Source organism: Topomyia yanbarensis, chromosome 3, assembly GCF_030247195.1.
Source record: "Topomyia yanbarensis strain Yona2022 chromosome 3, ASM3024719v1, whole genome shotgun sequence".
In the NCBI taxonomy this organism is placed as follows: domain Eukaryota; kingdom Metazoa; phylum Arthropoda; class Insecta; order Diptera; family Culicidae; genus Topomyia; species Topomyia yanbarensis.
In genome coordinates this window covers 288,520,128-288,531,591 of record NC_080672.1, presented here as the reverse complement: position 1 = coordinate 288,531,591, position 11,464 = coordinate 288,520,128, and positions in this window count along the sequence as shown.

The window sequence follows — 11,464 nt, the reverse complement described above, 5'->3', positions numbered from 1 at the left end:
TTGTTTGTGGTAAATTTTATATGTAATTTAAACAGATTTTTCTTTCCAAGAATTCATAAAAATTTAATGGTTTTTTAAGGCAACGTTTTTTATTTACATCAATCACTCAATACAATCGATATTAAAACTATTTTTAATCCTAAACATATAAAGATGACCGATCTTGTGCAAAGTAATTGGAGGTGTTCCAAATAACTCAATATCAACTATATCAACTATTGCGCTTCGTGCCTTAACCTCATATGCCAAAAAATGGTCATTATAATCCCCTGTTTCCCAAAACTGACTAACAACGAAAATCGATCCACCTAATGAGATGAAATCCAAAATTTCAAAGAGATGTATGTTGTTTTTCTCTAATCGTGTCAAAAAATTCCCTGCACTATACTGCGTTCCTTTATATTCAATTGAGCTCGAAAACATTACTATGAAATCCGAGTTCAAACGCAGAGGTTGTAACAAATTTCTGAAATAATGTCTAAGTCGTAGGTCGCCCGTTTTAAAATTACCAGTAGTACAATTGTCAATGAAACTTTTGTTAGACGCATCGTAATAGAATTTCAAGCTGGCTTTCACTCCTAACGTGTAGCAAAGATTTTTTCTTGATGACATTACATGTGCGTATTGCTTGAATCCTCTGTGTTTATTGCTTCGTAACGAAAACACATCATTTTTTCTATCGGCCCTGAGATGCGAATAATTGACGGATAATGGACAATAAAGTGATGCTTAGGTTTGAGGTCTTTTTTGAAAAGGATAATATATAAATTATGATGTTGACTAATCTGCTCACGTAATTGATCAATTTCTTCTGATGAAAATGAACGGAGAAGGCACAAATGAACTAATTTAATCAATAATTTACAATATGTCCAAACTTGATCTTCAATAGGAATGTACTGACCAATAAGAAAGGTGAAATAATGAGTAAAGCAGCGCATTTCACTGGAAGTCATTCGTAACGAAACGGTTTTCTTTTTTTCTCTACTATAATATTCAGTTATATCTGGCATGCGTTTCATTTCGCTATCTAGGCACAACTTAGCAAATATCTATCGTCGTGTATTGAATTCACTAACTGTGAAGTATCTTTTAGTATAAATGAAATAGTCTAGTGCCTCAGTGAAACCGTATTTACAAATTCCATTGCTGAAAATGTCGTGCATAGCATCTTTCTACACTACGATTTTCGATTACATGAAAGGATGGCAGATTATTGAATATAGAGTTGCCTGCAATACCAGTATCACAATGTCGCCCAATATCAATATCTTCATCATAATCTTGTCTTCGACGCATACAATCTGCATGTTCTATCACGTCCTTCTTAAGCAATTCTTTAGGTCGTCTACAGAACCGGCAATAAAAGGTAGCATTAAAACCACTTGATAAAAGTAGCATTGTATGCACTCCTAAGTTATCTCCTTGTACCAAACATAAGACGAACCTAATTAATACTGCTTGTCTGTTAAGCATAAACGTGATTCCAACTTCTTCTAAACCTTTATACTTCTCTATAAGGGCATATAGTAGCTTATTGAATCCAACTACCTTGATGTCAACTTTTTTTAGCATTCCTGCTACAAATATATTGCATAATTTTCCTTGAAATTCTTCAGGGAACGTTGGAAAACTGTAATATATGCCACATATGGAATGCCTATTACTATGAGAGCTTTGGGGGTCATTTACCTCAAATGCATCACTGTAAATCCAGATTGGAATGATAATGTCGTTTTTATATTTTTCTCGGATTTGTTTCCATCTACTAGCAGCAACAAAGTTTTTAATGTCCGATGTCTTTTCAAGTTCTACCGTGTTACTGATAGTTTTCTCTAATAATGCTCCACATTCAAAAAATGTTTTAATTTGATATTCAACTGGCATTAACATTAGATAACTACAGTTTGGTTCGATGCCCAACTCATTCACTACATCGGCTGGCTTATTAATAATGTTATCATTTTCAATAGCAATTATTACAGGCAATTTAAATCCATGTGTGCGTAAATACTTAAAAAAGTTGTGGTCTGAACTGATTAAAGAAAACATTTGTTTAAGTTTGGAGAGATAACATTGTTTTTTTCGATTTTAATGTTGCAAGATGTACTTTTAGTATTAGGATTAGTTGATAAACCAGTCTGTGCGATTAATAGTCGAAGACCTATATATAAATAAAAACATTTAAAATTAAACTCAATTTCAGGATCTGCAAACTTTAAATCCAACAATTCCATTTGGTAAGCAAATTCTTTGAAGATTAATGAGACTCTACGTTGAATGTCGTATACATCGTTGCGCGTAAAATTGTTCTTCATATGCATACTTAACGTAAAATCCGCCGTTGATTTATCAATCGCTTCAAACGTTGGAAATTGGTATTTTGAAAGAGTATTTTGTTCATTTGAATCAACTTTTTGTTTTTTATTTGAATTTTGGCTGTAGTTTGATTCCCTGCCCTGATTCGATTCATTTGACTGGTGACTAAAGTTTTCTGTTGCTAAACCTGTTATTGAATGCCTGCTCATGTGCTTTTTAAATAGATACAGCTTTGAAAAAAGTTGATTGCAACTTATTACAGTACATCTATACCGATAATCTACTGGTACTACATGGTAATTTTTAAGATGATCGAAATAATCGCTTACATTAGAAAATATAAAGTTACAGTCAGATAGCATACAACTAATCATTTTTGGTTACTGATGATATGTGCTGAGCAGCCAGATACTTTTCCAGACGATTTATTGCAGCATATGACTCACGCTGGCGGATCGAATATGCATAAGAGCTTATGAAGTGCCACACCAACTTAGACACCTTCGAAAAAGGTAATCCGAATATTGCAGACAGCTTTAGAAGTACGTCCGTTGCTCTTGCAGCTGTGTTCACTTCATAGAGTATTTCGTTATACCATATATAAAATGGGCCATCGATTCGAGATACTTCTGTTCCAATAGTAATTAATTTTGGAACAATTGGTAGATTGCGTTCCTCGTAGCCCATATAGATTGTTCGAACTTTTTCTATAGCTGCGTCCAAAGATTCTGCAAAGACAATGGTATCGTCTTGGGCCGTACAGATTGTGGGTTTGTATCGGGATCCTGCTGCGATTGGAGGTAGTACTGTGTGCAATCCTAGCAACAGCGCACAATGTTTAACATCTAAAAATAAAGAAAACATATAAATAATTGTCTCATAAATTCACTATCACTCTCAAAAGAGTACCTTTGCTTACAGTAGTGCTTTTCAATAATCTCAATAAACCTTCAGCAGATGGATCCAACGCCGTGTTTGAAATGTAAACAATTAACGCAGGGCGAATAGCAACTAATACTTGCAATCCACTAGTTCCACCCAATGTGAGTAGTCGAAAATCAATATCAATCTAAAAATGAAAACTTATTATTTTTATTAGTAGTATTCGTAGTAGTTGACTTACCAACTGAAAACCATTCGAATTTTTGTAATGCCCATATAATCTTAAGGCTTTTTTGACGAGCTTTTTGTCTCCTAGTATCGTTTTACGCGAATCAAAACTTATTGACCATTTGTCAAGTACTGTAGACCACGGCGTATCATTCAAAGCTAACCATTCATATGCTTCAATCGATTGTTTGCTGGCGGAGTGTGCATCGCATGTTGACTCGCCTGATTTGAGTTTTTTCAAATGTTCTTCCTTTGCGTCGCTTTTTCTCTTCTTTTGTTTTAAATTTCCAATTTTATTTATTATTTTACCGCCGTGATTACGACGGTCTTCACCTCGGGGAATGTAATAGCTCTCCTACAATAGAAAGTATGTTCTTTTTATGTCCCATGCGTAATATAAAATGTGTATGGGTTATTATACCTTGCGCTCCGATTTAAAGATTGTAGTTATAGCCAAAGCATATCTCTCCAAATCATCCACGCGAAGTTGATCCTTAGTCGCCAGATATTTTGCGATAATACCAGCTAATGCCAGTTGTTTGGCCTCGCTCAGTTCGCCAAGTGTGCGCTGCTAAAATGCTTGGAGAAAACACAGTATCAGATGAATATGGTGGGTGTTCCTCGTTGTTTTGTTTTTCCTGTCTACGCTCGGTTTCGTTCGTTCCGATCCCGTCATTAAAACTAGCTGCAAGAAGAATAGGAAAAGATAAATACAAGTGCAGTTGCTGTTAGCTAGAATGCTTTAAGTGAAGGTATTATGTCAAATGCACTAAAGCGGCTCTTACACGTTCAATATTTTTTCAATACGAGTGTTGACGATATTGCTTCAATACGTCAATCCCATTTGAAATGCACATCGTCAATACTTTTTTTCCATTACACGTACAATACTTTAGTCAATACTGTCTAGCATTGATAAAAATATTGAACGTTAAAACCCGCGTGTATTGCTTTATTCGACGTTTTAAATGAAATTCAAATGATGGAACTTTGCACCGTATTATCAAATTTGAAATAAACCTACCTGAAACACTAGCAGTCGCTAGTTCCGCCTCGCCATTCGATGACACTGATGGAGTGCTCTGGCTTACATCTAGCAGCTCAAGTTCGTCCAGTATTTTTGAGGACTCATTTCCGGTACATAATGAATCAGAGTCAATCTGACTTCTTATTTCAAGGGGTACACAGCCTACTGTTTTTGTAGACACGATTCCCGAATCGGTCGATTCATTGACGGGTGTAAGTAATAAGCCTCGCTGCTCTCTTTCAAGTGCATGTGTATTCAGCACGCTTCCACTTGACTCACAGGGTTCGTTTGCTCCTCCGTTTCCGGGAAGTCCGTTGCTGGTTAATGCACTGAGGATCGCTGATTTCTATAAATTAATAGATACAAATATGAAAATAGTTGTTTACCATAAAATATCAATTGAACTAAATTTCTTTTTCGCCAGGAACTTATAGCTTCAAAAATAACCTCAATCTTCCAATCAGCATCCGTTTGCTGCAAATGATACTGTAACTCTTCAATCGAGAAGGTTATTACTTCGAATAATCCGATCCCGCACTCTGAAAATTGAAACATTTTATAGAGAAGGGTTTATTTATTTGAATATAAATGAATCTTACGCTCGAAAATATCTAGTAGACTTTCAGGGAAGCCTAAATCATCCAACAATAATGAACGCGTATATCCAGTTGACGCCATCTTGAGTTTATAAAACAGTAATTTTCTCACTGTGAGCTCCAGTAAAAGGTATGTGAATTTCACGTAACTTTTATCAGCATGACACATAACCTTCACTCAAAAATCTAATAAGTTTTATTACCAAGTTGTTAAATTTTACGTGCATTACATAAAATTGAAAGGATTCCTATTTTTTTAACATCACCTGAATTTTCCGGTAAAAAATACGTTTCTAGTTTGTTCAGTGTGGGACTTGCAACTATAGGTACACTATATCAACTATAGGTGCAAGGGAGCTCAAAATTCAAAGAAAATCATTTTTATCAATAGTTATTTGAGAAAATATCAAGGATAACAGTTTTATTGTCGCATAATTTCAGTGCGATGAATCGATCAAAAAATATTTGTTGATGGTTGGTACCTTAGTTAGGCGTTTAACCCACTACTGCAACTATTGGTACACCTCAACTATAGGAGCACCAGAAACCTGAAAACTGGTTTTTAGCGAAAACCAGTTTTCATCCAGTGAAGAAATTGGCCGTTTCTGGCTTCTTATTTTTGGTTTTCTTGCTTTTTTGTGGCCTGATGAATAATTGATGACAGTTGATTGTATGCGGCTAGCGCTCGTGGCAGTACAGCCAATTTCTTTTTCATATTTAGATATGTTGATATAAAACACAATGTTTGTTTTATTAACAAATATTTCGCCAAAATTTATCCGGTACTAATCAATTCAACATTCTGTCATAATACAACATGTTTTTAGCAAATTTAGCCAGCATATAATTATTTCAGGGTGGGTAAAATAAGCGATAGGATCACTGGATAATGACTCGATATCTCTATATTTTGTTTTCTTTTTATACATAGGTCAGTGACATTCCAACTATACACGAGAATAGTCAACGTTTTCCTTCAAATACAATTCAAAGAGATTTTGCTTGACATAAATGCTTTTGACAAGGTCGGAAGGAAACTAATATATAAACGGCAAAGAAATTGTTGATATGAGTCTTTATTCAAATATTCAACGTTATTTTATGAATTGAATATTCACGATAAATAATTGAATTCAAATTATTTTATTAGGCAAACAGTATCCCATCTGGGACGGGACTTGCAGATATATGTTTTCTTTTTCTTTTTTTCTGTTTATTCTATTATTCGTCTCACATGGCCTCTCTTTTTGCCTCACACAGTTTAAATGGACTGGCTGCATTTAACGTTCCCCCTACCCCCTGGCTGCATTTAACGTTCGATTTTTTGCTATCAGTATCCCATTAGTCAAATTCGAAAACGTCAAATTGGCTCCACGCTGGCTCCAGAAATCGCTTACTAGTAGAGCACTCTAGTTGGAGTATGGCCATGAGGTCATGACGTATTCAAACGAACATGTCAAATTCGTCTTGACCAAACTCTAACTAGAGTGCTCTACTTACCCTCTAAGAACGGTTGGTTTCAAAACCGTCCAATGAAGGACGTTCGTTGGACCAATTTGAACACCATCCAAATAACCGTTCAACAAACGTCCGTCCGTTCAACAAACGTTCAGTGGGTACTAATTGTCTTGTCTTGTCTTAGAGTGCTTACAGAGTGGCCGCGACCCGCTCAGCGTGGCAAGCAGAAAGTTAGCAAAAGTTGAGCAAAGCGAAATTGATGCTGGCAGAGTTTCTGCGAGCGATTTATGCGAGAATTCTGGCAACGAATTCGCTCAAATGCAACAACCGTTTCTGACAGAAGCGGTTAAACCAACCGATGCTGCTCACTTTTATCCAGAATCCAACCAGAAATGTACGGCCAAGATCTCTGCACGCTTCCTGCCACATCTTTGTCGGATGTTTTGCTCGATTCGTGCTAAATTCTACCAGGTAGGAATTGCCAGGATCTTTGCACAGTTTATGTCCGAGTTATGCCAGGGTTTTGTTCGGTTCCTGTCAAAATTTGCTAGCAAACGCGAGCAAAACCGAGTTCGCCCTAGCTCAACTAACCCGATAGGATACGCGCAGAAATCTGACAGGGCTGCCAAACCAAGACTTACAGAAATCTAGCAGAGCGGTCTCTGCCAGAAAATTTGCTCACTGGGGAGAAGCTGAGCGGGGGCTGGTACTGACATTAGAGTTCGACATGCGAGAAACCTGCTCGCAGCATATCATATGGCGGCGCTGATTCGCTCGGCTTTTACTCTGACATCCTTCCTTTGATTTGCAGCAAGCAAGTTTCTCGCATTCTAATGTCAGCATCAGCGATAGATTTCTAAACTAGTAATGTTCGCCCATCTGTCAATGAAGATTGGCATCTTTAAAAATGTATAATGGAAGTTGCAATATCCACGCAGTTATAGATAGCCGAGCGCATTGTTTACGAAAATAGAACACATAATGAATTACGAAGAATTCTGCTCAACGATAGGGGCCCCTTCGTGCAGTAGTGCCCAGGGGCCTGCGAGTGGTCTTAAGACGGCCCTGGATCACAGCAACGTTGGGAGACACGATAGCAACTATAACAGCCAACAGAGGCTGTCCCAGGAAGGTATGCTATCACACCTGCTCTGGTCACTAGTGGTGGACGATCACTAATCGATTTAAAACGAAAAGAATTCCGTATAATTGACGGGAATGTCCAGCGTAATAAATCAGATGCTCGAAGTAAATAAAAACACACGCGAGAACTTTTACGGTTACTTTTATTTAGTCTGAGAAAAACTTTCAACCAAATTGGATTGGGGTAATTTATAACATGTAGAGCAAACAAAAGACAAAAGATAACCTGAATAGTAGGGTGTCCCAAAATGACATCATGTTAAAAAAGTCATCGGGCTCATTGCTTAAATGAAAGGTTAGGGTATCAGGACCACTTTCTTCTTCGAAGTGAATTTGCTAAAACGCTCCCTACTGGTGGCGAATTTTGATTTTTCGAAAAATGGGTCGATTTTGGGTAAAATTTCAAATTCATGCTTGTTGAAGTGCTTTTGAACTGTCTTGGATTTTTTTCAGCATTTTTTTTTTTATTTTTCTGGAGATCAAAATGGAGAAGTTTGAATGATATAAGAGATTCAGCCCTTCGGGCCTCGGTTAAAATGTCGATTTTCAGAATGGTTGCATAGGCTTTCTATACGAGAAAAGCAACTAATAACTATCAATTTTCGCAAAACATGTTTTTTAAGAGGTTTGCCGCCACTGTGATTCCAGTTCAACATCTCAACTGAAAGCATAAAACCAAACAAAGTTCATTAGTGTACACACTAAATTTTGATTGCCGAATATCAGCAAAATTTTGCTGAATTTTGGCTTGCTGAAATATCAGCAATACTCTCAGCAAAAAATGTTTCGCTGAATTTACAGCAATTCAAAACTGTCAAAATTTGCTGAACTATCAGTTTGATTTGCTGGAACTCAGCAAAATTGTCATTCTTTCACTGATTGTTTCAGCAATCTAATTCTATAATTTTCTGATTTTCGTCAAAATAATGGGCTTTACCAAAAATCAGCGAAACAAAAATTGCAAAACTGAACTCTTAGCAAATCCAGTTTTGCTGAAAAGTTTCAGCAAAATATTTTGCTGAAGCAAAATACAAAAACCTGTTTTAATCCACCTAGCGGTGCAATTGTGCCTTTCTCATTTCTCTATGGCACGGAGGCTTTTTATGTTCAACATAATTGTGGAAATGTCCATTACATTCTTAGTACACTTTGCACTTATACACAATGGCATGCCAGCCACGAACTTGATGAGCTACGTGTCGACGGTGAAACACTTGAAACAAAAAAATATCATACTCCATTAGCCTAATCAGCATTAGATCAATGTTATCTGCTTGCTAACTCATTTTGTCATGCGGGGGTGGGTATGTGAGGAGGGCGAAAGTCCCATGAACGAACGACTCCCCAGCTTAAATTGGTATGCTTTGTGATATAGTGGTGGTTTAAAGATGATGGGGTTGAAAGGGAGGGGTATGAGGGCTGGATGGGGTAGTGGTCTGAGGGGTGATTTAAGGAGATTTTTAAAGGAGGGGAGTGAACAGTAGAGGGGGGGTGTAACCCCTCTCCGTAAACCATCAACTACGCCCCTGTTAAAATCCAGAAACCTTATGAGAGTCGAAAAAAAAAATTAGGCCGGGATTAGGTTGACGTTTTTCAGAGTGATTGCATAACCTTTCTATATGAGAAAGGCAAAAATGTGCCAAAATCCAAAAAAGTGAATTGTCGTCAAATTTATTATCGAGTTTGCATCAAATCTCGACGTTTCATGCACCTTGAACACATTTAGCATCAAAAATAAAAATTCTATTTTTAATTTTTCCTATAGTTTATATGAGAAATTTCTGTGTGGCCGCACTCTGAAACCCGTAATTCCGGAACCAGAATTCCGATCGATCCAAAATTCAATAGCAGCCGATGGGAAGGTTGCACCTTTCATTTGAGACTAAGTTTGGACAAATCGATCCAGCCATCTCTGAGAAAAATGAGTGACATTATTTGACACATACATACACACACACATACATACACACATACACACACATACAGACTTTTTTCCGATCTCGACGAACTGAGTCGAATGGGATATGACACTCGGCCCTCCGGGCCGGGATTAGGTTGACGTTTTTCAGAGTGATTGCATAACCTTTCTATATGCGAAAGGCAAAAATGTGCCAAAATCCAAAAAAGTGAATTGTCGTCAAATTTATTATCGAGTTTGCATCAAATCTCGACGTTTCATGCACCTTGAACACATTTAGCATCAAAAATAAAAATTCTATTTTTAATTTTTCCTATAGTTTATATGAGAAATTTCTGTGTGGCCGCACTCTGAAACCCGTAATTCCGGAACCAGAATTCCGATCGATCCAAAATTCAATAGCAGCCGATGGGAAGGTTGCACCTTTCATTTGAGACTAAGTTTGGACAAATCGATCAAGCCATCTCTGAGAAAAATGAGTGACATTATTTGACACATACGCACATACATACACACACACATACACACACACATACATACACACATACACATACACATACAGACTTTTTCCGATCTCGACGAACTGAGTCGAATGGGATATGACACTCCGCCCTCCGGGCCGGGATTAGGTTGACGTTTTTCAGAGTGATTTCATAACCTTTCTATATGAGAAAGGCAAAAAGGTGCGAAATCGGCAGTCCCAAAAAGTCGATTTTTAGAAAAAAAAATTTTTTCGAGATAACATAAAATCTCGACGTTTCATGCATTTTAAAGATGTTTGGCATCAAAAATACGAATTCGATTTCTGAAATTTCATGAGGTTCCCCCTTTGAAAAAAAAATTTGAGTTCCGGGTTATATGGGAATTTCATATGTGACCGGACGATTTAGTCTATATTTCCGGACCCATATAAGCGATCCGTGCGAAATTTTATTGACATCTATGGGGATATTATAGCTATCATTTGGGACTAAGTTTGTGAAAATCGGCCCAACCATTTTCGGGAAACTGATGTGAGTTCGTAAATTTTGAAAGATAGCCGCTTTTCCCGGGCACTTCCGGAACCGTCTATGGTGGTCAATGTAGTCAACGAAAGTTTGGTTGGCCGTCGGTGACCTAGAACAGCAAATTTAAGTTGTTTGAGAGACATTTTAGCGAAATTTTTACCTTTTTTGCTTTCATCGGAGTATCGGTTTGAATCACAATTTGCTATGTGATCGCACGCCACAACCTGTAACTCCGGAAGTCGGATCGGGATGAAATTAAATAGCCATTTACGGGGACGCAATACCTTTCATTTGAGACCAAGCTTAGTCGAATCGGTCTAGCCATCTCCGAGAAACCGATGTGACTGTTATTCTGAATTTAGATACTTCCGCCGGGGCTTCCGGAACCGATGATGGTGGCCAATGTGGCCAAATAGACTTTGAATGGATGTTAGTGACCTAATACTACAAATCGAAGCAGTTGTGGTCATATTTTGGAAAAAAATTCACCTTTATACATTCATTGCAGAATTTATTAAAATCGACATTTTCTGCGTGTTCGTACTCATCACCCTGTAATTCCGGAACCGGACGTCGGATCCATTAGAAATTCAATAGCAGCCTATGGGAACGTTGCACCTTTCATTTGAGACTAAGTTTGTCAAAATCGGTTCAGCCATCTCTGAGAAAAATGAGTGACATTTTTGGTCACATACACACACACATACGCACATACACACACATACATACATACACACATACATACACACACAGACATTTGCCGAACTCGACGAACTGAATCGAATGGTATATGTCACTCGGCCCTCCGGGCCTCCGTTAAAAAGTCGGTTTTCAGAGCAATTGCAATACCTTTCTATTGAGAAAGGCAAAAATGGTGTGTAGGGAC